Source organism: Numida meleagris, chromosome Z, assembly GCF_002078875.1.
Source record: "Numida meleagris isolate 19003 breed g44 Domestic line chromosome Z, NumMel1.0, whole genome shotgun sequence".
NCBI classification, from domain to species: domain Eukaryota; kingdom Metazoa; phylum Chordata; class Aves; order Galliformes; family Numididae; genus Numida; species Numida meleagris.
Genome location: NC_034438.1, coordinates 18,317,294 through 18,342,533, shown reverse-complemented (window position 1 = coordinate 18,342,533; position 25,240 = coordinate 18,317,294). Strand labels below are relative to the sequence as shown.

Sequence of the window (25,240 nt, the reverse complement as noted above, 5' to 3'; positions counted from 1 at the left end):
CCTCACCTCCAGCACTGGGTGCAGGTTTGGGGTGTCACAGTATGAAGAGGACATAAAGCTACATGAGAGTGTCCAGAGGAGGGCTACAAAGCTGGGGGAGGGTCTGGAGGGCAAGGTGTGTGAGGAGTGGCTAAGGCCCCTGCGTTTGTTCAGCCCAGAGCAGAGGAGCTGAGGGGAGGCCTCATGGCGGCTGCAGCTCCTCACAGGGAGCGGAGGGGCAGCACTGTGCTCTGTGGTCAGAGACCTGGCTCTGACAGGGCACAAGGGAACGATGTGGAGCCGTGTCAGGGGAAGAGCAGGTGGGGGTTAGGGACAGGTTCTGCACCAGAGGGTGGTCAGGCCCTGGGACAGGCTGCCCAGGGCAGTGGTCACAGCCCCAGGCTGCCGGAGTTCAAAAAGCATTTGGACAGCGCTCTCAGACATGGGGCTTGGATTTTGGGTGGTGCTGTGTGGAGCCTGGAGCTAGACTCAGTGGTCCTTATGGGTCCCTTCCAACTGGGGACATTCTTTTTTGCAGTATGTTCCTCTCAGATGGGAGCCATTTCACTGCATGAACAGTCAACTTTAGAGATAACAAACATGATGTTGGTTTCTAACACCAGTGCATCAGGAAACAAAGATGAAAGTCAGCAGGAGCCTTAATTATACATAGGAAAAGCAGATATATTGATCTACATGCTGTGCCTATGCAGCAGCTCTTGAGTCAGCCCTTCCCAATGACAGTAGGAGGCTGGCATCAAAGCATAGCACAAAGATGTCACCTGCACCTCTTCTTTAATAGAAACTTGTTGCATATTCTATTTTACTTGCAAGAACAGTATTTACCCTTATTACAACAGGTTTGTCACTGAGAAGAATTTCAAGCCTACCAGAGTTGCCTCCACAGCTCAGACAAGCATACTGGTGCTGTGCCCAGGCTCAAATACTAACATTAATGCCATCTCCTTCAGAACACTTTTCCATGATAGAAGAAATCTGGTTAGTCGCTATGCACTTGTTTTGTTGTTCCTGAAGTTTTGAGCTGTCTGAAGTAGTCTTTTTTTCCCCCACAAACCCTTGGCTCTATTCCAGAGTTAGAATATTCCATCTGTAGCAATATTACAGGCACTGATCATTGTAGATAGTCTTGTTCTGTGTATCTAGTAAGAAAGAACACTTCCTAAAGCAGCATAGTAGGCCAAAGGAAGAACAAATGACTGCTGTCCTTCAGTAGCTTTAATCTAGCTGGTGTTTAATTCTAGCCATTGTCTCTTAAGTTTTCTTTGTGAAAACTAGGTCTTCTTTTTGTAATAACCATATTCAGCTTGTTATTGGTAAAGGCTCTGAGAATAGACAGTTCTGAAAGCATCTTCAGTGTGGGAGATTGTTCTCTGTGATCACCAGAATTCCATGTACATCACATGTCCTTTGAAACAGATTGGACGTTTCCATTTACATCCATATTGTATATCTCTGTACTTCTGATACCAGTTTAAATAATAGTTCAAAGTTAGCAGCTCTCTGTAATACAATACTAGTAGCTGTGCTGTATTATCAATCCTAAAATTGGAAGTAAAGACAATTCATAATATTTAACTATGCATAGCTGATTTTCATACTGATAATAATACTTGAAGAGAAGATTACACTATGAAGAGTAACAAAAACCGTTTTGCATACAGAAAGGAAGCATAAAAGAACTCTATGTTTGAAAATAAAAATATTTGTACAAGTTTAACAGAAACACTGATAAATTTTAGCATCAAGTCCACAATATCTTTGAAAATAAATAAGTAGGTATCATGAGATATATCCTATTCATTGGCTGACATTTTTGATAAATTGAACAAAGACAGTATCATTAACTATGTATAACTTAAATCGAATTTAAGGCAATCTGATGTTTAATTACTAGATAAGTGAATAAACTACATATTTCCTTTCTGGAGTTATTTTTGCTAAGATTACATTTATAGATGATTAATTAAAGGGGTGTTAATTTGGGGTCAGAGTCAAGCCATTACGCTGAGATAAACATGCAAGCACTATCAATATATTCTGGATATTAAAAAAAAATTGTTTTGAAAAATGGAGATTGACGATAAATCACAGGAAGTCTGAGTTTCTTTAGGATGCTTTAAAATTCTGTCTTTATCCTTCACGTTCCTTTCCCGCCATCCCTTTCCCAGAACCCTGGTAAGGATGATGTCACATCAGGGCTGACTAAGGTCATGAAACATCTCTCAAGCTGCTCTTTTGGACTATTACTACTCCATTTCTTCTACCACCTCTTTCTACCAGAAAAGATTTGTGTTTACTTTCAAACAGGTTCTGGAAAAGATGGGAAGTCAGTTCTCAAAGATTTTTCTCTGGGAGAAAAAAAAAAAAAAAACGACTAGTGGTAATACATAGAGTTCCTCAACCACAAAAGAAATTGGAAATGGGAAGTGCTAGGTTACATATGCTGCCTCTCGTTAGATGTTTTCACCCAGCAGGAAATGAGAAAGTAGCTTAATATTACCACTCCTGAGCACCCTGAGATATCTGTCTGAATCCGCTTTACCTTAACTGTCAGCAAACTGCTAAGGAAGGTCATGATTGCATTTACCAGTAATTCAGAACTAAGCAATCAGAATTGTCTTCTCACATGTAATTACATCCAGGATATATATTTAAGTTATCTGTACTGTGCCTTCTACGGCTGCAATTCAGCCTCACATGCTATATCTCTTTCTGCAGACCCTCTGGTAAATGACAAAGGGGGATTGGCTGGAATAATTACCAAGAAAAGAATAAGCAGCTAAACTAAACTGGAACTTTTAAAATAATTTTCACTCTTTCCTCACACCATTTGTTTGCTCTTTGGCCAGAAGATGTTCTTCCAGGTAAGCGGACTAGAAACAGTTTGTGGCCGAGATTTGTTAGAATCTTATTCAGAAGTGTCAGTGGTTATGAAGACACATTTGCTGTAATTTGTGCCTTAATTTTTCATATGCTTCAGTTCCCTTGCTGTGCTTTTTGAATTACAGAGATCCTACCCTTAAAAATGTGAATTCAAATCTGTATGGAATTCTGCAATATTCAAGCTACTGCTTTTGAACTAGTGAGAAAATGGCTTCAGGTATGCATCCTAATTGTTGGAGACCTGCAAGGAACTTCAGGTTCATGGACGTCTCTTTATCCACCAATTTCCATGAGATCAGCATTTCTTTGCTATTGATGAGCATCTTTAGATATGTGCTTAGGACTTGTTTTCCTTTACTTCTGAGCAGCACTGCAAAAGGATTTTACAGGATTAGCCGATCTCTGCGTTTATCTTCTTTGCCCCTCTGAAACGACAGGGATCTGTTTCTCAAGGGATTTGCTCTCACATCAACATCTTCTGTGGCTTCATAGGAGTTAATTACTGTATACAAATCCCTGAATGCACAGAAAGGAGAATAAACACTCCCCATAGCCTCAGATTATATTTGGCTCAATCTCATTATCCATCTTGTTTACATTGTTTCAAATTAAGCATTTGTTAAGCCAAAGCCTAGTGTCTCCAAAACACTTTGAATGTATTTGCTACTGTTCACGGCAATTCTATCCACTCCACAGATGTATCTTCTCATCAAAGTATATCCTGAAAATACTGAATTCTGATGACAGTTAAATGAGATCATCAACAATTTTGTATCATTTTCTTGTCATATATCACTTCTGAGTGCTCACATTACTTTCTGTTTCTGAACTTTCCCTCATATTTACTTCAGATTGTTTCCTGGTATTTTTATTCAGAGTTCTTCATCATGAGGTAATAAGAGTTTATCATTAGCCTTGTAGTATCACGTCACATTTTAAATATATATCCAGGCAGCTTTTTTATCTTAAAGCAACTGTTAACAAATTTAGTGATAAAACGACCTAAGCAGAAAGACTCCCCTCCATCTCAGGCGGTAGATTCTGGCAAAAAATCAGGAGTGACATTTGTGCCACTTTCATCTCCTGAGCTCTTTGGCATATTAATGTTCCATCTGAAGTTCATATTCATCATATTCACAGGTGTTTCATATAGTCATTTTTCAACAGGTCATTATTTTCAGCCCTCAGAACCTGTGTAATTTCAAGACTTCAGAGTTCTTAGCTTTGTGTGCATTTCCATCTTCTGTGATGAAATTGCACCACATATCAGCTGTAGCTAAAAGATTCCAAGAAAGGAATCTTGACAGGGAAATTTCATTTGTGTGGAAAAACCATCACATTAAAACTAAACCTGGGTGAATATTTTGGCACAGTAGCTGAGGTTGAATTTCTGGCTGGGTTATCCTTTTCCTTAATTTGTTTTTAACCACTAAGTTTTGCAGCAATGTGATTCCTAAGTAGTTTTCTGCTATCTCTCCTTTTGCAGGATGCCTGCTGCCTAATTTTTGCTGTGTGAGTAATCTCTGCTCTACTAGATCCTGAACTAGGAGATTGATTTTCACAAATCTATTGGCAAATGTTTTCTGAGTTTATTCATTTCTTACAGTAAGTTGAATGTGCAGAGGGAGTATTGCCAGTGCAGTACTTGCTAAGAGCTTACTCCATCTTCTGGAAGAATCGCTAATAAAGAACTGAAATTTGATTTGGCATGACGCAGACTACTGGAGGAAAGTGCTTTTCACACACCCATGCTCGCATACACACCCTTAGTTCTGCCATCATCATCGCTTATTTACAGACCTGCAGATGTTTTTCTTCATTTACCACTGCTCTTTTCTGAGGTGTTTTAAATTACATTTTCTGTTAAAAAGGTACTGAATAAAAAGACTATTCAAGTCCAGATTGCACTGACCACAGTCACTCCTTGCTTTTCTCAGTGTTGACTGCTTTCATCCAGTATCTCTTCTTCATACAATGATAGTTTTTTGTTTCTTTCTTACTTCTATGGCAGGCCTAATTTTCTTAAGATCATATGTGCCTGACCTTCAGGAGAGATGATGGATATTTTCTGATTATGGATTACTTTAGAATGAAACTTAAAAGAAAAAAGTTCAATAAAATGTGTATTTATCTTAGTTTCCTCCTTACAGTACATTTAATAACTTCAAAAACACTTATCCTACCATCATGATTATCCCATGCTATTTTCATCCTTCTTTGGTCCTTGATTATCTCTTATTTTCTGAATTAAAACAGATTCTTGTCCTTGCAGTATTTCCCCCTACATCACTAATCTCTTTACTTACTGCTTGCATCAACTCCTGACAGTAGACCCTGACTTAAATATACTTTGTCTCTTTCTGAGCTTTGTGTTTGAAGGCTTTTTGTTCTGCCATCCTTGTATATTTTGTAAACCTCCCAGACCTCTGGGACTGTGGCTGGATTAGCCTCAGCCCCCAAAGACATGAAATATAGAAGAAAAAGTTCTGCATAATTTCTAACAGCAAGAAAATACAAGAAATCTGATAGAGAGGCAGAATGGATCAACGTGTTTGTACAAGTTATTCACTCAGATCAAAGAGTCGTATACACATATGGATGTATTAGATACACAGCATGTCCCACAGAACCATTAGATCTTGAATCTTCTAAAGAATGATTTTATTACAGGTCATCATACTACTTAGAAATGCTGTTCCTCCCCTTTTTCTTGAGCCATTTATTTACCCGATAACACATTTTCTTACTTCAAAGTAGTCTTTTCCCCATAGACAGCTCATTTGTGGGATGCATTTGGGTTTCAAAGTTTGCAGTACGTAGAATAAGTGGCAGTCAGAACACACCTGCCTGTCTCTAAAGCCCTCTTACTAACCCTTAGTCTCCCAGGTTTCTAAACTAGATAAGCAAGAAGTCCACACCAAGGCTCAAAAGTATAAACTAGAAAACTGCTCTTATGCTTCTATCATGAATGCATTCAATCTTGCAGTATTCAAGTTTTGAAAAGTATTTCTAGGCAACCCAAAGTCATAAATGCTCATCTAGGAAGTGGCCAAGTACTTTTGTTTGATGCAATCTCATGGAGCAGTAAGGGCAGTGAACAGTTTGTACACATTTGCACCCATACTTACATGTGTAACCCACTGCAGGTAGCTTGCACAAGAGCACAAATTGTGCAGATGTTGAAGGACCAAAGAATCAGATTCAGCAACTTTGGCTGCCACCCTATAATGGGATGGAAGGTACTGCATTAATAACAAGGTGGTAAAGTCTTTGGCTACAACAAATGAGAATGAACCCAAAAGCAGCAGCTACTGATACAGAAATGAAAGAAAAGAACTGCTTACCATTAGAAGGCCTCAGGTAGGCAAGGATCTCCAGCAAGAAATACCCTCACCTCCACTGCCAACCCTTAAATGAGGTCTGGGAAGGGGTGGATCCTGGCTCCAACCCTTCCAGTCACTCAGGTGCATTGCTTGTACCTGAATTCACCTGGGTTGGCCCTGCCTTCCCAGCAGGTGCTCAGTCCCTGTTATAGGCCGTGACTTAGCATTTCCACTACACACTCCAAATGTCTTTCTCAATTTCCCTACTTGAGTTTGATTATATCAAGCTTATAAAGTAAATCAATTTTTTTCAGAAATGCTTTGCAAAAGTAGTTCTATACAACCAGCATTTGACAGTACAACTCGGTGTAGCTCAAAATTCACTTAGGAAAACATGTCTTCCATTTCAACCTGAAGGTTATCTGAACTAATTCACGCATAAAAGAGTACCTTTGAAAAGGTCTGTTTAACAGCAGGGGCAGGTCTAGATAAGGTCTAGCTAACTGTGAGGCAGTCTATCTATACACTGAACAATACTGAGGTGGAAAACAAACACAAAAAAAATTGTCAGGTAAAGGTGATCAGCTCTCTCCTGTGTGCATAATTCTATCTTTCCCTGCACTGATTTTTCTTTTAAGACAAGGGATTTACCCACAAAATAAAAGCACAAATACTCCAGAGTCTATAAATTTAGCAAGACAAAAGACTTAGACAATTCAAATATAGGCTTAATGAGACTCTGAAATTCTGCTGAGCTAGAAGAATTTTAAATGAACTACTTTCATGCAATTTTTTTCAAAGTACTGGCAGGGTTGTTGTCATTGTTTTGTTGTTGTTGTTTTCCAGCTTGCATCTTGGCAACAACTAGCATTACTTCATTTAGTTAAGAGGTATTGTTGATCAGGAACTTTGTCCTAGATTTTTCTTTATTGTTTATCTGAAGTGTAAGTTACATAGAAAGGATCTGACAAGACTGTGATAAAAAAGAAATCAGTTTTTGATCAGACTCTTGACATTATTCTCTCTCTCCTTTTTTTTCTTCAATGAACAAAAAGCAATAAAAAAAATAAGAAGGACAGTGAGGGAAGAGAAGATGCTATTCTCACTTTGCTTCACATGAGTCCTTCATTTTTAGTAAATGGGACTAGTAGCTTACCCTAGTACTGCTAGACATCCACCACTATAAGACAGTTGCCAGAAGGTTCTAAGTTTTGTGAAAATGCGCTAAAGTTTTCTGTTTCTTCAGGCAGAAAAGAACTCAAAATAAGGTTGCACTTTTCTGTTGAAAATTGAATTAAAATGTAATTTAAAAATATGGCATCCTCTAGTGATGAGTATAGGGTATGCTGAGCTGCAGCGCTGAATCTGGAGGAAATAGCCTCTGCTGCAGAACTGGACTCTGAAGAGTGCTACTTGTCTTTAAGTTATATCTAAGAGTTCTAAGACTGGGCATACAACATCAAAAACAAAAGTGAATAAAGTGAATATTCTCTTATCTAAGTCTTAAGTATAAAACGGGAATGACTAAATTACACCAGTAGCTAAAGTAGCTAAAAAAAAGGAAAAAAGAAAAAATTCTCAGGAATACAAAATATATTGATAAGAAACACCGAGAAACGAGGAGAAAATTAATACTATTGCCTTTGGAACAGACTGTGAACTGTATGCGGTATATACTAAATGGAATTTCATTGACTGAGTGCTGTATATCCTATGCAAAGAGATTAGGAAAACCACAGTTAATCTGAAGTTAAGCATGCGCACAAGGAGTTTCAATTCAGCTGCACAGACAATCTTACATTTTGTATTTTAAGGTACTTGACAAAATATTTTTTTCTGACATACTACTTTAATTGTTTTTTGCAAAGTGATCTGGAAGAATTAAAAGGTCTATGAACTTATCAGCTATCCACATGGGTCTATCTTTCCAGAGAATTAATTTTGTCCCTCTCTTCTAGTTCATGACACCAGCAACATCTCAAATATTTTGAGCTCCAATATTGCCTGAGATACTGGTCCACTTCAAACAGGACTGTCCCTTGTGAAGTTTTTTAGTGTTACTAAGAAATGTGCTTATTTTCCTGTTGAAATTTAAAGTCCTTCACACAGATCTGCTTTCTTTTGTGGACATCATCCTTGATGTGTTATGACATTCCCAGTGATACACAACTATTTCACTTCTTACGGTTGGTCTGATCAGCTCGAGGACTTTTCCCAAATTTTACCAGCCTTTCAAAGATTTGCCAGACATTTCAAAGGGTAATTTTGATCCTGCACAGGGCATAACTCATTTGAAAGAACTTCTTTCTCATTTAACTGCAATCTCGAAAGGTCATTCATTCTCCAATTTGAATCCTATCTTAATTGCTGTATTAATATTATAACAACACTAAAGACCACAAAGGTAATAATTAATTTTCATAGAGACAATACACAGTCAGAAAAAAAAGGTGACACATGAGAAATGCTGGGTTTTCTGCATGATAATGCGTGTGTGTTCTGAAAGACAGCATGGGTTGTGTCTGCATGGCTGTGTCTGGTCAGGCCTCACTCCTGGTATTCAGGAAGATTTGTAGAATACATTCATTCTTTTACAAGGCAAAGGGATCATTTTTCTTCTAGGAGCCACTGTTCTCTGTATACCAGTAAATCCCAGGTCCTGCCCTCTAGAGTTCAGAGGTGAGGCAGCATCATACTCTAACTATGTACTATTATTTGAGAAGCATCCAGCGCAACAAAACCCTAATTCAGATTAAGGCTCCTGCTTAGTAGTAACACAGATAATTGTAATTCAGTTTGAATTTCCCTTTCCCAAGAGAATATTAACCTACTTTCTACTCTGGTAAGTCATCAAATTACCCTTAAGCTTCCAGCTACACACTTATGTTAAATATTTGCAGGTCTGAGTCCCCACTTTGTGGCATATCCAAACTCATGTACTTTATCTGTTCTTAGTGAGGACAGACACATGGTAGTGCTGTGTAGGTGCCCTGCTGCTGCTTCCCCTGCCTGGCTGCCTGGATCACCTTCTGCTTTCCAAATCAGATGCCTTGGGCACTAACACCAGAAACTGTATAAAATATCAGTGTCCATAGTTCAGTTTCAACAGCTGAGGAAATCAGGTGAAAAATCTGAGAAGGAGAGAATGAAAAGTAAAAAATGTCCCTGAGAGAAGAGGCTGTACCCTTGTACAAGGGTAGTTTTTGAGTGATGTGGAAACTAAGAAGAGCTTAAATCCTGTCAGTGGTGCCTGACAGACTCTCTGAATGTTACTTCTCAGAGCACTGGTTATTCATTTTTTAATATTTCCTCTTTGGGTGCACTAAATCAAACCAGAGGGATGGATATTCTGCAGCCTCTTAGCTAAGTCAGTCAGTCTCCTTGACTTGAAGGGCCTCTAGTGGCTGATGGTCTCATTATGTTAAAAATAACTCCTAAATCCTCAGACTTCCCAAGTATTAATATCAGGCCTTTTAAGGTGCCAATTTCTGTCTGCTTATTGTCCTTTGTATGGTCTTAACTAAAAAAGAAGAAGCTCTTGGCAGAAGTATTATAACATGTACAATGCTGATGTTATTCCATGTATGATAGTGTGAAGTACACCATTTCAGATCCCTGCAATGTTTTATGCACATAGGTCTCTTCTATACAGTCTTCTTTATCAGGTGAGCATCCCTCACCTGTACTGGAATTAGAAGACCTTACTTTTAAAAACCCTAAAAAATAAGTTTTTTTTTTTTTTAACAACTGACAGATACCTAATTGATCTACCTTCTGAAAGAATGTAAGAGATTATTTAATTTCACCCTGCAGACATGGCTATCAGAGAGCTGATGATACCATATTGTTTCAGTTTAGCAGAGACGGGCAAGATATAAAAATTTGGAAGCTTGTCAGCAAAGCTCAAACTGGAAATAATCTTGGATTAATAGAAAGAACAAATAAGCATTGAAAGAAATAACAAGATACAAAAAAAATCCAAGAGAAGTGTCACAGTTGGTTGACTCTAAAATAACCTGAATGCAGCAGTTCAAGCAGAAGATAGTTAGGGGTAAAACACATATCACTGGGCAAAATTCTCTGACCTTTATTTTTTAGGACAGGAGAGTAAACGATAGTTTCTTGTGGAAAAAAAAAAGAAAAAAGTTTATATTATCTGAGATGTAAAAGGAGATTGGTGGTAAAAAGGGAGGAAGAAAATGGGGAAAAGACATATGGGGCACAAACTACAAACTATTGGGGAACTAGCAAAATACAAGCAGGTAAACCATCAGTTTATTTATCTCAACAAAAAATTCAGCAGGTACATTATCGTTGCTAGAGAGCAGATAGCTTTACATGAAAGAACAACAACATTCTCTTATCTTTTAGACAGTCAATAGGACTCATCATCCCAGGCTACATATATCAATGTCGGATGTAAATGCCTTGCAGGTTGAAGTACAGAATTAAAGATCATCTCTAGCTCTCATTATTGACACTACTCACACACAGAATGATCCTTAATTAGCAGCAACGCCCAAAAAGAGCAGTCACAGAAACCATAGCCATCAAGAAAACAGCGACTACCTCTGAACCACTAGGCTCTTACAGGCTAACGTTTTAAATGTTCTCCAGCTGCAAAAGGTTTTTTAGTTAATATGTCAAGCTATTTTAAACATTTCCTGTTTCTGATGAAATGCTTTGGTCAGGTTGGTTCAGGACTGGTCTTTCCTTTTTAATGAGAAAAAGAATGCTGCTGAATACAGTAATTGTTAATAAAGCTGTCTGAGACTGGTAAGGACTGTCTCAAATCAGCATGAGACTACCAGCATCACTTTGTGGACAATTTTACATTTGAAAGCATTTCTTTGGAGCTCTTTGCCTTCGAAAGGGAGTGTTCAGGGGTGTCTATTGGCTGAAGATGTGGCCTGTGAGCAAATAACTCCAGCTTGATATGGGAGATTGGGAGATGCTACCATTCTATCCTGTGAAGACAGGATCCAAGTTGGCATCTCCCTACTTCCTCTTGTCTGCTGACTTAAATTTTCAAGGCCTGGAAGATGGGAACAAAGGAGTTCCTGCTGAGATCCCTAAGCCAGAAGCTGTCACTCCAAAAAGAGCTGACTCAACCACTTTGGACTTATAAATAAGTTTGTACCATTGTTGTGAGTAGTCATCAACTGAAGAACACAACCTCTGATGACTCATCACTACTGAAGATCAACATCTGACACCAAGACATTGCTGGATCCAGGAGTGGTGAACCACTTTGCTTTTCTGTGTTTATATATCTCTCTGTCTGTCGCTCTTTCCCTTTTTTCTATCTTTTCTCTTTATCTTCTTTTGTTCTTTCACTCTTCGTAATAGCCATTTCCTAAAACTGTTTTACCTGTAATGCTTACTAATCATAATCAGCCAATTAGCCAGTTTTACCTCTAAGTAGTTGTTAGTTGTTAAGAAAGCTATCAATAAATTAATGTGTATTATTTCTCTGATTTTTGGATGACTCCATCAGTAGTTGTTGTTAGTTGCTAAGAAAGCTCTCAATAAATTGATGTGTATTGTTCCCCTGAGTCTTGGATGACTCCATCGCAGTAGTGATCCCTTGCTGACTAGGGGAGGCGCGACTCAGGAGAAGATTCACCTCCCTCAAAACCCACTGGATGGAACAAGGCAAAAGTATACACTTTACAGATGAATAAGGTACTCTGATAGCAAAGATGTGAAATCCTGAAGGTTTCAGCACAATTGTCTAATTTACAAACACAAATATTTTCCAAACACCACAATCTAAATGTTCCTAAGTGTATTTGCTAAGAATAAATGTATAAGTCCAGATATCTAGGGCTCATGTTTCCATCTATGTTCACAGAATTCAGAGTACAAACATGAAGGACATATATATGTATATAAATGTTTTTTTTCTGTTATGGAGGCCCTGTTCATCCCAACACTTTTGTCATTTCAGCTCTTCTTTGCAATGTCTGTTGAATTATCAGTGTTTGGAAATTAAATAACATAGAATCATAGAATCATAGAATGGCCTGGGTTGAAAAGGACCTCAAAGATCATCGAGTCTCAACCCCCCTGCCAAGTGCAGGGTCGCCAACCACTAGACCAGGCTGCCCAGAGCCACGTCCATTCTGGCCTTGAATGCCTCCAGGGACGGGGCATCCACAACCTCCCTGGGCTACCTGTTCCAGTGCATCACCACCCTCTGTGTGAAAAACTTCCTTCTAATATCTAACCTAAATCTCCCCTGTCTCAGTTTAAAACCATTCCTCCTTGTCCTATCGCTATCCACCCTCACAAACAAACGATCCCCCTCCTGTTTATACGCTACCTTCAAGTATTGGAAGGCCACAATGAGGTCTCCCCGGAGCCTTCTCTTCTCCAAGCTAAACAAGCCCAGTTCCCTCAACCTTTGCTCAGAGGAGAGGTGCTCCAGCCCTCTGATCATCTTGGTCGCCCTCCTCTGCACTCGTTCCAAGAGCTCCACGTCCCTCTTGTGCTGGGGGCCCCAGGCCTGGACACAGTACTACAGATGGGGCCTCACAAGAGCCGAGTAGAGGGGGACCACCACCTCCCTCTCCCTGACCACTCCTCTTTTAATGCAGCCCAGAACATAGTTGGCCCTCCGGGCTGCCAGCGCACACTGCTGGCTCATGTCCAGATAACAATCATGGATCTTACTGGGAGTGATGGTTACTGGCAGAAGATAGGTGATACAATAACCCTCTACCTGTTTCTGGGATTTTAAATGGCTGATGGCTGCTAATTGCACTGTTTCAGCAAGTCACTCTTGGCTATTTTAATCACCTGCAAATGCAAGGAAAAGCATGGCCTGCAGTCATCTGTTTTCAGGGGAACTGACATTGAAGCTTTAAGTTGATTAAAGAATAATGCAGTGAGCAACCTGGTGCTATCACATTGTCATTGTCAGCCCAGGCTAGCAGAGCATAGAAAGCCGACTGTATAGGACAGCATAAAATAAATCTTTACCTATCAGAAGTTTCACTATGGAGGAAGATTTAGTCTTATCCTTCCAAAACCAGGATTCAGGTTTCATTTGTTCAGCTTCTTAATCATGATTAGCTTAGTGGGGAGTTTGAGCAGAAGCTTGTAGCTGTTGATAAGATAGCATCAGGTAAGGTCCTGAACACCAGAGGGATCTGCAATTACATCATCCTGACTCAGCAGGGCTAGTTCATGGGTTGGAGCACAGGAATGTTGTCTGTGCATCCCAAGTTCATAAGATTTGCATACATCTGCATCTACTCTAAGGCCCAGCCCACACAATAAATATACAAATAAAATAATAATTACACTAATTGGTCCGAATCTACTCGAAAAATATTCTGGAATGAGTGAAGAAAAAGTGGTAAGTTCCATACATGGGAGTAACAGCAATCAAAAGCATGGGTGTGTGAAATTCAAAAACTGATTGTGCTGCATTTCTGTGAAAGAGCATCCAGAGCATAAACATCATATGATTAGCATCACAGTATAAAAAGAGCAATACTTTGAAAAATTGAGTAGCTAAATAATGAAATCATAAGCATAGTTAGTGAGGCACAAGACACAGTCCTCTCAGTGTATGGTGCACTTGTGAAGCTCTTGTTGGATTCCTGGCATGATGATCCTCTTTCTGGAGATGTATGGAGAGACTGGAAAGTATCCAAAGGATACTAAATAGCAAATGTAGGCAGAGGTTCATTTAACCAAGAGAAGACTGAGAGACAACTTGACATTCTTCAAATATCTGAAAAGAAGGAAAATAAAATGTTCTATAATCATCAGAATGGAGTCAGGAACGGTGGTTCCTGACATCTAAGAAACTCAGCTTGAACTGTGAGGAGCACTTGCCAACAGAAAGGCTAATTTAGCATTATCAGTATCTGAGGCCAAGGGTCTATTAATAGGTAGGAGAGTAACCTCTGAGGAACAGTTCTAGTATCAATTCTTTTAATAACAGCATGGGTTTCCAGATGAATGTTATAAAGAAGTCTACTGTAAAGCACAAATCTGAAATGGGTCCCACAGACAGTACCATGCATGCATATGCAGTAAGCATAGCACCTTTTTCCTCCTTTGACCTTAATCTAACCTTCAGAAGCTACTCAGACTGGCTGGTGCCTCACTGGAAAGGAAGAGTAGCTAGGGCACAATAGCAAATCAGGGTTTCTCTTGTCACAGAGAGGAGGTACTGTGGAAGATGAGAAGTAACTGGCCATCTTTTCCTTATCCTCATGCTAAAATGCTCATTTCAGTAATTTTCATGCCACGTGTTTTCTGGAAACTGAAAATTAAGCCACAGATCTTTATTTGATTGTCTTATATTGGGATAAGAGTAAGAAAGAATGTATTTTAGAGCTCGTTTTTAGTAGTCAGCCACTTTTGTTTCAAATACCCCCTCTATTTTTCCTCTGTTCCTTTATTCTTCAGCTCTATAATCTCTTTCTGGAACAAAATGTTTTCCTCAGTATGGTTTACTTAAGGTATTACTGCTGAGCAGTTTGGAAAACTCCACTTATAAAAGTGATGTTTTTATCACTGTTAAGGTCTTTGAAGCTTGAAAAAGCTTACTTCTGTTTTCCCTTGCCCTGAACAAATACACACAAAAAAGGAGCAATTGGATCAGCACAGTTGAAACACGTGTTCCAAGATGAAGCAGAGGGCAGGAGGTCAAATTACATATCACAATTGATACAGAATACAAGCAGATCTGTCCTTGTCATAATTTATTTCAAATTAGAACAACCATGTTACCTTATTAAAAACTGAGTAAAACAAAACACAGGGCAGTCTTTATATGCTCTATTTAAATTTCTGTCCAGCAAAAGCTAGTAACACCCTTTTGTCCAATCTTTCTTTGCATCTGCACAAAAGATGAGGAGATAATCTTTTTTATGTATATCAGCAGCACAATAAACATGTACCATCTGTAGATGTAAATGTAGAAAGTCTAGGGAATATGCAAACTTCAATTCAGGGTGAATAATTTGGACACTCATTTTAATGTCACTGGCTGTTGTCTGTATACTGAGCAAAACCAAACAGCATAACTGGCATACTTATCTTGCCCACAGAATGTTTTATGTTGGAAAGGTCCTCTAGAAGCCATCTCATCCACTCCTCTTTCTAAGGGACACAGAAGATCCTGAAGCTTCCAAAGCAGAACCAGAGACTGATGCACAAACTGCTGCCCGTCAGCTGCTTCTGTTAGCTACACTCTGAAGGTGAAAGAGAAGAACAGGTTAAAAAAAAAGGTTAGAGAATAGAAAGTTGCGGAAAAGAATGTCAGACGGGGAAAAAGAAGGTCATAGAAGAGAAAAGCAGAGAGGATAAAAGTAGTGAATGATGGAGAAGAGAAATGAACAGGGAGGAGAAGTTAGAAAAAAGCAGTTCCGAGAAAAATAAAGATACAAATGTGAGACAAGACACAGGAAAAGCAGAGAAGGTCATAGAATGTCATAGAGGTTCAGAAAAGTTCAGAATATCAGAGAAGGACAAGAAAGTTTGTGAAAGCTCAGAGGATGTCAGAGCAAGCTAGACATTGCAGAAAAGGAGATCAGACAGGGCAAGGCAAGGTAAGGCAAGGCAAGGAAAGGCAACCTCCTGGACTGTTTATACTCTTCTGTTGTCCATCCAACAGATGTCAGGGTGGTTGAAATTCCCCATGAAAACCAGGGCCAGCACAGATACACAGAATGGCACACCTCCTGCAGGACAGGGAGTTTCTGCAGAGAGGCCCGAGCACTCTCCCAGGGGCCTGGAGAGCTGCATCTGCCAATAGAAGTGCTGGTTGCACCAAAGCCTCCATCCTAGCAAAAGTGCTACTGCAAGGTATCAGAATGTATTTAGGCATATGTTATCAGTGTGAAAGGCTCATGATCTGCACCAGACAGCTGCAATTGTTATTCTGGCTCCCAGGAAACAGAAGCAGTCCTAAATCTGATGAGGAATCTGGGTCATTGCTGGGCTCAGTAAAAAGAAATCCCTAAGGAAATAACAAAACTGAACATTTCATATTCTCTAATTACATTTCATCCAATGACTTCAAAGTAGTCTGAGGTTTAGAAGCTGCATCTGAATAAACAACTGAGCCACTACAACCCACAGAGCTCCGCATCAGGAGTCCAGCAAACCCACCAATTCCTTCAGGCCCCAAGTTTTCCCTGTAGGGAGCTCATCCTTACAAATAAAGTTTGGACATGCATCCTTTAAACAGTCAGTAGTGTTCTTTAAGGAAAAAAAAAAGAGAGAGAGAAAAGAAAAGAAAAAAAAAGGAAAAAGGAAAGGAAAAAGGGGAGGGGAGGGGAGAGGAGGGGAGGGGAGAGATGCTTTCTTCAAGCAATTAATTGTAGATCATCCCCTTACAGCAATGTAGTCAGGGGTTTGCACCTCGGGTGCTTTAGCAAGAAGACAAGGAACCAGTAAATAGCCAATTCCCACCATTAGAAAAGGGACTAGAAAGACAGATGATGCTTATGACAGCTGGATGTGGGCAAATAAGAGAATCAGTGTACACATTTTTGGTGAGAAAGACCCTTTTTCTTCCCTTCAAACTTAGTCTTGCCCTGTCTTCTAAGTAAATATTGGTTTGCCTGAGCCAGTCTGACCCTAAAATCATGAAGTGATGTTCAAGTAAAATTTAAAAGTTTGTGCTTGAGTGTATTTCACCTATACAGAGAGGGTCAAAACACCAGCAGATTCTGATATAAGTATGGGTCTGATCTGAAGCCAGGAAATGTTTATACCTGGAGTGTGAACTAGAAGAAAGATATCAGGCAAATGCTGCCAGTCATGGAAGCTGCTACTCAAACCAGTGCCATCCTGAAGAGAAGGTTACTGTATGAAATGGCACTAAGACCTCCGTTACAAATTGTTTCCTGCAGGAAAACTGTAAAATGCAGACGTAGGAAAGTGGCTAGGCAGCAGCACAGAGGCCTGGTGTGCCAGAGCAGGAAGGGGTCCTGAGGGTTAGGGCGTGAGGCCTGCTCCTTGCACCACATCCTCTTACTGTGTCCTTGGATGGTCCCTGCATATGTTCAGTCTCTCCTGTTGGGGCCACGTCCATTAGAAATCCACAAACTTCCTTCTCTCTTCTGTTGTCCTATCAAAGCAGTCCTGAGTGATAAAATTTCCTTTTTTTGCGAAGTCATGAAAACAGCAAAAATTAGCACACAGTGCTGCCCTGTAACACCAGTAAAAAGGGAGGCTCCTATCCATGGAGCATCAAATGTTCATGAGTTAAAATCCTATTTGGAGCAGGCATAACATATGGTAAACAAAAGCCCTATGAGACTGCTTTAAAGTTGTGCCCTTTTGTTTAGACAGTGTTTTTTTGTTTTTTTTTTAACGTATCTTCCAACCTACCTGCAGCTTCAGAATTATTTTCTTGTCCTCTTCTGCTAAATGCTGCCTCAGATTTTTCCACAACTGAAAGATCTGAAGTTGAGTGTTTGTTCTCTAACTTCTGTCTCTTTCATCTAGCAGCCTGTGTACTAAAACCAGCATCCTTTTACCACTCTCCAAAAGCAGTTCCCGCTTCATGCCCCCGCACTGCACAGAACACAAATCTGTTAGCTGCGCTCTGAAGGTGAGAGAGAAGAACAGATCAGAAAAAAGGAGTAGGCACCATACCCTACCTGAATAGGGGATGTGGCCTAGCTCTGCAAAGGACAGTCTGGAGCAGTTCTGCAAGGGGTTTCTAGCTAATGAGGACACTGGAAGTCTGCATGGAATTGTTGCTATCCCATCTTGTGATCAAAATGCTTCAATCATTTTTGGCTCATTGAAAAAGAAAAAAAAATAGCAATAGATTACCTGTTGCTTTCTTAACTCTTGTAAATACAATACAAGCATCATAATATTAGGTTACAACAGTAACTGTGAAATTTGACATTCCAGATAAGTCTGAAAGCAATGTATTGTATGCTATGACATACTGGTAGAAGGCATAGTTTGATTTGGTGACTGGTTTTCATTTCTACGGTAAGAGACAATTCCTGAAGTAGTCTTTTTATTAGAAAATGAAAAAAATTGAACATTTCCACTCTCTCTTATCTAGTCTCAACTACACTATAAATGAATGGAATAAATTATTATATTGAATCAACAATTTGAAGTATAAGCTGCCCAATGCAGAGGAAGAGCAATATAAAGACAAAATATTAGCCTGGTGGTTGAGAGATAAAGATTAATGTGCTTGATTTGCTATACACTTCCTTTCTACTGTTAGATAATTCACAATCAGTGTTGACTTTGCAGATGAAAAAATAAAATAAATTAAACTTCACCATCTTTGGTGGCCTTTTTTGTTTTGTTGGTTTGTTAATTTAAAGTACACTAAAATGCCTGAATTGCTTAGGTCATAACTTCATATGCAGTTTGAAACATGAATTGTGTTTGCAATCCTTAAGTATCAGCATTCATGCTTTAACTGATTGTCCATGCAAGTGAAGTCTGTAGTCATTCTATGTAGCATTGTTTTTTAGGAAGATTCCTTAATCTGAATCACCCATACGTGGATAAGGTAGGATTTATACTTCAGTATAACTTTGTGTGATATTACAGTGAAGATCCTGAGGGTTAGATTAGGTTTCAAGGGGGAGAAAAGTCATTTTGGAGAAGATTTACATGATCTCATCAATATGATGAGCAGCAAAATGGCATTTATTGCTAAAAGTTACAGAACTATATAGTATTTCTTATCTTTTACTAGACTGTTCCAGAAGCTCACGCAGGCTACTGGCCAATCATATTGAATATCGCGCTCTTTCCACCCACTTCTGAAAATCCATATAAGGGGTGGTCATGCAGTTTGTTATCAAAACAAAGAGGTACAGCCTCTCCTTCTTACGACGTGGGTTCAAGTAAGTAGGTCAACCAATAGCAAGCGAAATGGGGAAGGGCCTTCTGCGTTACAACCTGAGCGCTCCATTATATGCCTAATACAACATATTCCCCCTCCCCATGCTCTATAAACTTTATCCCGTTACAACACGACTGCAAACACGACCGCAAATATCCTATCCTTAAGCCTATTTCTTAACTAAGCTATCTACTATTAAAACTCTGTCACACACGCATAATATAAATGCATATTTCATTACTAGCTGCCCTAAAACTTACTACAAGCTTTCACACAGCCTATGGTATTCTATATGCTGATCTAAGACTTCATCATACACTGTAAGCAAAGTTTCCGTAGTGTAGCGGCCATCACATTCGCCTCACACGCTATAAGCATCCTACAAAGCGAGGTATGCATAACATTATAACAATAAGCATTAGAAACCTTATACCTAATCCTCTAAGTATCTATGCAAGCCGTGATCCCAGTCCTCCAAACGAAGTCGATGTCAGCCCTTAATGGAATCATCACCTATTCATGAACACCTGACTTCTGAATCATGTCAAGCAAGTAGACTCCATATGGATGACAAGGTGCTCAGAGTAGTCAAGCCACCTTGCTCATTTTCTGTGCCACACAAAAATACCATTCTGGGTGTGCAGCACCAAGAGCTAAGTCAAAAGAATGAGAAAATGAGCGCGCCATGAGCAGGTGGTCACTTCAAAGAATGATTCTTGAAGAAATCAGCGGTTCCTTGTCGAGGTCTTCTTTCCATTAGAGCTTACTGGGCTTAAGTCTTCCCATCAGCAGTTCCTGAAAATAAAAGACTCAAGCCCTGACATCCATGGCCTTAAGCAAAAAGAAATCTGGTGTTGGTGGTATAGTGGTTAGCATAGCTGCTCTATTCTACAAAAGCGCATATCACACACTATTCAAACCTTCCAACATTACATCAAACACAAACATCGTCATGTTAGCTTGCTTGACCATCCAGCAAGCCAACCTTTCAATTGACAACATGTTAAACGAAAGAAAGATACAAGGCAAACATAGCATAGTGACAAAAAATACTGCCAAACCCATTAAAAGAATAAACACTTGTTTGGCCCATGGCCCAAGTTTCTGCAACCTGGAAAAGGGTCCCTGAGGGTCCCATTCTTTGTGTACCTGTTACTGATTAGAGAAAATCTTCAACTTTTGTATACTCTGATATACTGATTTTGACTGATCACTAAAATTGTACAACACATGCTTTTAGAGTGCTTTTGAACTAATAGAAAATCCACAACTTCATAGAGTTGCATATCAGATAGAATTGATATTAGTGGGCAAGCGTGCTAGAACATCACTAGGGGCATTACTTTCCTTAGCTGGCTAACATCCTGACTTGGTGAGTGTGGCTAAAGCTGAGCGGTGCTGTGTCAGGATACGTTTGGATCTGAGGGACAGGATGTCTCAGGAGCAGAGGCAAGCAAACCATGCACTGAGAACTGCACAGAGTGTCATCCCATTACCTGGGATTTCTTTCCAGGTTTTGCCTTCACAAATTAAGAAAATGCTAAATGATAGGCTAATAACATCATAACCAAGAATTACTGACAATGAAGTGGTAAAATTACACTAAAAGAGCTATTCCCATAAATTCTAGCACTGGTAACATCAAATCCTGTTCACTTCACATTTTATCTACTACTAAAATAGAAGCAGCACACAGTAACCTAAATTATGCCTAATAATTCTAATTAATAATTAACTAATATTTCTAATTAATATTTCTAATTAATAATTAACTAATAATTCTAAGAGTCGCTACCTAAAACAAATGTTCTGTGGCAACGGACTGCATTTAGAGAGTTTTTAAATTTAATTCTTAACACAAAATATTCCTGTACACATTGAAAACTGGTTTATGTTCTGCCGTTTTAGGAATTGTCCCCTGTATAAAAAGAACAAGGATTAGCTGTATGGTATATACTGTAATTGTGCACCTTCACCTAAACAACCTTTTACTGCTGCAAGTTACATCCAAAATGGATTTATTTTCCTTTGCTAACAATCCAAGCTATAATATTTAGTGACAGGGCATTGATTCTTCTTTAGCCGGTTTTATTCCTTGTTTGAAGTAGACTGCTGCTGAACATCAGGAGGAACCACGCAACACAGAGCAACAGGAGAGTGGCTGGCTGCTGCAAAGTATTCTTTGGGCTACTGGGCTTTTGCCACTTCCAATTGTAATTAATAACAGAGAAAATAAGGAAGGAAAGAGCTGAGTAAACAAGCTGGAAAATGTTGTTTTTAAATGCAGATATTAAACAAGGTGAAGCTTGATAAGAACAAACTGTACCATTCATATTTCTGTATATCTTGCAAGAACAGGTTCTTATGTCAGTATCCAACTGATTGCCTGTTAAAAATAATCTCTCTTCTGCCCGAGACTTCTCACGGTGTACGGGTGTTTACTTTTCCTTTTCCGCCACTGAAGCAGCAGAAAGTGTTTTGCTCACAGGTGTGGAACTGAGAAGGGGCCTGTACTGATCACATTAAGGGACCATCTTTTCAGGGAGCCCTTGTTAATCAACGTTGTTCCGCATTACTGTGGGACACAGCTGGAAATAATCCTTGGCATTGCTTCTTCTGCCAGTTTCACTTGGAAAGACAGGAAACGGGCTCCCTAAATCCAGCGCCCATGTCCAGACAAGGTGTCCAGAAGGCTTCTTTCGTAGTTTTTCCCAGTTTTTCTTTTTCCAGATCCTGGAGAGCCCCATATGACACACTGGGCACCTCTGGTGAGCAGGGGATGTGTAGCTGCAGATGAACTTTATTTTCTTCTCTTGCTTAAAGTCACCTATGTTTTCTATGGCAATACCCTCCTATTAGTCTGGTTTAGTAATGCTGAGTATTCCTGAGAAATTTAAATACTTGTGCCACTGTAGCCGATTTCAGGGATGTTTGAAGACACTGAAGCCAAATCTGACATGCCTTTGTGCTCTGCTTAGAGTTGTAGGTGATAGAAGGGAGCAGATGCCTGATAATAGCAGTTATACTGTTTTTCTGTGTCAACAGATAGAAATGCTTCTTCCTGCTTGTACTGTGAAAGAAAGCAATAACAGTGTCTTCTAATGAGACACAAACACAACAGAGCAAGAACAGGTAAGAAGGAAAATTAGCTCACACCTTCCACTGACAGCTCAAGATGAGCATAATCTCTATCCAGAGGGATGATATTCCCTCAGCTGCTAACCCTTAAATGAGAGTGAGCAGGGGTGGATTCAGTCTCCACTCCCTTCTGATCACTCAGGTGCATTGCTTACACCTGAGCTCCCTGGGTTAGCCACCCCTTCTCACTTGGTGCTCAACCATTAGTTGAGGCTGTGACTTGGCAATTTTGCTGCACTGTTCTTAGTGAGTATTTTTTATTTATTAAAAATAATGCATCCTAAAAGGACTTAGGTAGTAGGGTTATAATTTGGAAATACTGAAAAAAGGAAAATAATTTTTTCACATTTAAAGTATATACAGTTAAGTATTTCAGGACAAAATCACATCTGTATTTTACTGCATAAGTTGAACTCAAATTACTCAAAAGTATCTAATTTGGAACTAATGGTTAATGTATACATGGAATAGATTTGTATTTTTAAAGCCGATATATGCTTAAAACTCTACAGCCAACTACCTAACAGGGCTGTTTAGCTTTTCATCTCACTCTTGGAATCTAAGTATATGGTTAGAGTGTAAATATTTATTTTTTTACTAAATTCCTCTTACAGAAGTATGAGAAACTCAAACACTTAGGTTATTATCCACAAACAATGATGCAATGTGAGATTAATAGAGATATGTTACTATGAAAAATAAACTTGCACAGACACATAATGATTTAGCTGTTTCTTATCTGAATGGAAAGGAATAATCAATTACTTGACATCTAAATTGCCATTCTTATTTTCTTCCTCTTTAGAAGATACTAAGATGATATAAGAATTCTTAATTAAAAATCAATATTTATTGGTACAGATGTTTAACTTATTAAAACTCATGCAGACACACTGTTGCCTGTAGCAGCTATAAAACACTTACCTGAGTGAGGTATATGAATGTGTGGAAGACCCTGCCCTAAGAAGATAAGGACAGCAGGAAGAAAAATACTTCTATAGTTCTCCATAGTAGTTTGCTTTTCTTGGTGTTTTCTTCCAAATATGAGAAAGGTTTAAGCTTGGGGGAGGAGGGAGTGAGCAGGGAGGACCTACTTTTCAGGAGAGAAGACTGGAATGTCTCTCTCCTGCCTGTCTCCAAAAACACCTTCACTTTTGAAAATTGCATCCATTAAAGAGATCCCTACAATGGAAGCTAAAAACTGCTTGGAATTAGTTTATCTTCAAAGAATCACAGAATCGTAGAATCACCGAGGTTGGAAAAGAACTCCAAGATCATCTAAACCAACAGTCCACCTACCAGCAATATTTCCCCACCAAACCAGATCTCTTAGGACAACATCTTAATGTTTCTTGAACATCTCCAGGGATGGTGACTTGAGCATCTCCCTGGGCAGCCTGTTCCAGTGCCTCATCTTGCCTTTTTTTTTTTTTTTTTTTTTGTAAGAAGTGGAAGTGCCCTTTGTAACAGAACTGGTTAACTGCAGCAGTAGCCATAATTCACTTCTAAGGCTGCCTGTAAATGATCACCAACCCTGGGCTGTACACTCTCACTCAAAAATATTATTCTTAATGTGGCATTACTGCTGAGATGTCCCTCAGCAAAAATGAGCTTATTTTGGATTTCGAATGCTATTTCCAGAGAAAAACCTAGTCAATTTAACAGTGGGTGAATCCTGTGCCTGTGGCCATTCTTGTTAAATGCTGCCTGAGTATGTCATAGTATTAATGAGTTTTTCTGCAAGTAGGTGGAAAGGATAGCCTGCAGATAGATGGTTTAAAACTGAGCTGTGGGTTGCTTTGTGTATAATGAAGCAGGAGCACTTCTTGTCATTCAATCTTACGGCTACAGTTTCCTGTTAATTTTTCATATACACTATACATGAACTAAATCCTTTAATAAAAGTAGTTCATAACCTCCCATAAAAGTTAGTGCAAGATGAAATGTGGAATTGTTATTTGTAGGCTTCACTACCTTGTTTTCATCACTTGTTCTGTCTTCTCTTCTCCTTTATGAGCTCCATGTACTTTAATCTGTGCAGTGTCTTCCTGTTGCCAATATAGTACTTAATGCAAACATTGTATCAAGTCCACTAAATCTTGAGTGTTTTGTGCCCTGGTATAGTTCAAACAATTTGAGATCTCTGAGCAGCCAATGTGTTCAGCCAGGCAGATGTCCAAAACAGAAGAGAGGCTTAGTGCTGCAATTAACTTCTTTGTGCTCTAGAAAATGTTCTGGTCCAGAAAATTATATGCTAAAACTGCACCTGTGACACCAACTTACGATTTTTAACTGGTAATTGCAAAATTTACCTTTAACCTTTCATCATGATCCCAGTACTGAGGAAAAAAAAAAAAAAAAAAAAAAGGTGCAAATCATTATACTGCCTGGGTTTCCATCAGTCACAGTTTACATAATTCATGTTAAGAGATGAATAACAGCAGTTGAGCTGTTTGGAGATGTTGAAATTAAAGGACTATCTGACCTGTGGGCACTGGGACTATTACATGAGTATGAGCCACATGTTGAGGACAGAGGTACGTCTTCCTCTCACAGAGTACCAGCCAAGCAGTAGGAAGGATGCAGTGCTCTGCTTCCCCATACACAGAGAGGCACAGTCAAGAAAAAGTCTGACTCAATGCATTAACTCATGTCCTGAAGTGGATTTGAATTCAGGTGGCTGAAGAGGGGTAATTTGACTGTTGGGGCCAGAATTTCTTCATTTCAGGCAGCTAGAAGGCCTTGCTCTGTGATGAGTTCACTTATGATTCACAAGAAGTATTGGGTCCAATTTCAGAAACAGAAGCTTAAAATATGCAGTCTTGTCTTATGCTGCTTTCCTTCCTTCATTATATGCAGCCCCTGAGTAGACAGAATGGGCTCTTTGGTTTTCTTGCTGAAAATTAAGTATTAAGAATGAGAAACCTCTAGAGTTTTCACCATGGAAATATGTCTTACTTTTTCATAACCTGGAAACAGAGGATGGGCTGTGTCCTAGTCTCACATGGTACAGTACTAGTCAGACACACCAACATTT

The 25,240-nt window shown here is 39.2% G+C and overlaps 1 long non-coding RNA gene across 1 annotated transcript; it reads right to left on the bottom strand.

Annotated features, from left to right (window-relative positions):
* LOC110389259 lies at positions 464 to 6,266 on the bottom strand. Its single transcript, XR_002433096.1, has 3 exons — positions 6,228 to 6,266; positions 6,012 to 6,105; positions 464 to 1,539 (listed from the first exon to the last, which is right to left on the bottom strand). It is a non-coding gene; the product is annotated as an uncharacterized LOC110389259 (long non-coding RNA).